General features: G+C 55.7%; 1 pseudogene; it reads right to left on the reverse strand.

Annotated features, from left to right (window-relative positions):
• Positions 1-1,152: 1,152 nt before the first annotated feature.
• Positions 1,153-2,664, reverse strand: part of LOC116547721 — a 2,410-nt pseudogene continuing 898 nt past the window's right edge.

Below are 2,664 nucleotides of genomic sequence, written 5' to 3' on the forward strand. Positions count from 1 at the left end.
ATCCCTCACCATTTCTGCTGAGGCCTTTTTTTTTTGAAAAACAGTGTTTTGTAGCTATAGAATCTCACTGTATTGCCCAAGCTGGTCTCAAACTCTTGGCCTCAAGTGAACGTCCCACCTCAGCCTCCCAAAGTGCTAGGATTATAGGCATGAGCCACTGCTTCTGCCCATGTCCTGAGGTCTCCGCTGCTGTCTGCCAATGGCAAACTAAACAAAATGATGGTGCTAATGCTCAAAGTGGCCCAGGGCCAGGTGGAGGAGGGAGTTCAGGAAAGTGATGGGGCTGCAGGGGTCTTACCTTCAGGTGGCGTTCATTGGCTGTCCTCATCATTGGGGTTGAGTCTGAAGGTGCCCTGGGCCCACTCTTTAGTCACCTATAGTGGGTGGCAGCAATGCTGGGGGTCAGGTGAACAGGTATCAGCAGTCAGGAGAGCCCCTGCCCTGGTCCCACCCTATCCCTCATGGCTGACTGTCACTGTCCAGTGGCTGAGTCCTGGAAGCCCACCCTGGGAAGGGGCATCTTGGGCCCAGCACACCTTCACCCATGAGCCACGGGGGCCACAGGGTCATTAAAGGATGGAGAGAGATGGTCATCAAGGCACACAGTTAAGCAGGATTAGGATATATAATTAGTTCAATGTGAAACCACAGACAGGCAACACTACTATTTGCTCAACCTAGGGGCACATGAAGGGGCCTCAGGTGGGGCTTGGGCCATGGGAGTACCCCCTAAGCTGCCTGTTCCTTGAGCACGATGTGTACCAAGGGGAGATGGAGTGAGGGCAGCGCTGTGGGGAAGGGACAGGATTGCCACCCTGAACTGTGTGACCTTAGACCAGACCCCTCTTTTCCAAGTGAGGCCAGCCAAACCAGTGATTTTGGGAGCCAGTGCCTGACAGCCAGGATTTTAACTTCATGGGTGGATGGGAACCTGTGAGGGTTTAGAGATGCTGGGAGAACCTTTATCTGGGAGAGTTTTCCAAACAGAGCCACCCTGGGCCCCACTGAGAAAGGATCCTACCGGAAGCCTTCACCTCTGTCTTTCTCCACGCCAGTGGTGATGGTGATGTCATAGATGTAGGTGGTGGGTATCGTGTACAGAAGCATAGACCGCTGCAGTCCTGCCGAGTTGAAGAAGTCAAAGTCTGTGTTCTAGACAAAGTAACCCTTGGGATATCTAGGGTGGGAGAATTGTGGTTCGCTGGGTCCTTGCCCTGGGTCCTTTGGCCTCAGCTGGAATGTCTCCACAGCCTCCCCAGATCCAGGGCCTCCAATCTTCAAAGGCCACCCTATCCCTATCAGGAAGACCACGGGGTGGAGCAGGAAGGTGGGTACAGGCAGTGGAGGCAGGATGGTATCCACTTGGATGTGCTGGTCATGTAGCGGATGGTCCCTGGTGGCAGGGGGAAGGGGGTGAGTGTGTTGTTGATGGTGATAGTGACATGGAGGTGGGAGGGCAGGGTCCCCACCTGGACCAGGCTGCTGATGTTGGCCTTGAAGGGGAGGTAGCCCCTCTCATGCTCTAGCACATCGACCCCGTTCACCCATTGCAGACACAGGAGATATGGGGAGGGGGTGACAGGTCAGGGCATGAGGAGGGGCCCTGCTATGGGGCACTCACTCACATAACCTGCAGCATGGGGCTCAGAGGCCTGCCAGCCACATGGGAAGAATGGCCTCCCAACGGGGTAGATCAGACCACCTATCCCTGTACACAGGGCACAGACCCCAGGACAGGGCAAGACAGGGTCCCCCACCGTCCCACCCCAGGAAGACAAGCTGTGGCTGGCAACCAGAGGTCCTATATTGTTCAGCAACAATGCCCACCCACCTGCCCTACCTGCTCCTGGCCGCACTGACCATGATGGCATAGGAGTGGGCACTGCCAATCCTCAGCACCCCTCTTGTGCACAGGTCCTGAGTCCACTGCTCCAGCAGGGTCAACTCCAGTTCACACCACACCCAGCTGACAGAATGCCACAGCCGCCAGTTCTAGTCAATGTCGTCGAAGGTGGAGAGAACCAGCATGTCCAGGGTGGGGCCCGTCTGCACAGAGAAGGGCAGGACTCAGTTTCTAGGTCCCCAAAGGGATCCAAAACCAGTGTGCTTCTCAGTTGTGCCCCCAGGCCTAGCAGAAGCCCTGACACATAGCAGGACTCTTGGCGGAACAGACAGATAATTTGCAGGTGACAGGTCAACTGCCAGGGCGGCTTGTGTACCTGGGCCAGTGGGGCTAGGAATTCCTCCTCGGAGTGGATGGGGCCCAGTATCTCTCAAGACAGGGCTGAGCCCAGGGCCAAATTCCAGCCCCAGGCAAGAATGTTCAGACCCATGACTAAGAGGCAGATGACCCACTGCCTGGCAGGGAGGTAGGCTGGTTGGGGGATGGGGGGGCTTTGCTTAGCACACTGTGAGTGGGGCTCCTGCTGGCACCCCACCCTCTCCTTTCTTCCTCCTATACTGAATGCCACAAAGTCAGAGAAAGAAGATGCAGAGAAGGCAAAAGCAGCCCAGACATCAGCCCCACATCTCTTCTGACCACATCCAAGTCAGAAGAGGAACAGGGGTGGCATCCTTAACCCAATATCACGTCCTGTTTTCTATCTGAAACTTGGAAACCAAGGTACTCTACTGCCTCAGGAGAGCTGACCTCAGGATGTCTAA

Source organism: Sapajus apella, unplaced genomic scaffold, assembly GCF_009761245.1.
Source record: "Sapajus apella isolate SASKATOON/1434 unplaced genomic scaffold, GSC_monkey_1.0 scaffold4322, whole genome shotgun sequence".
Classification (NCBI taxonomy): domain Eukaryota; kingdom Metazoa; phylum Chordata; class Mammalia; order Primates; family Cebidae; genus Sapajus; species Sapajus apella.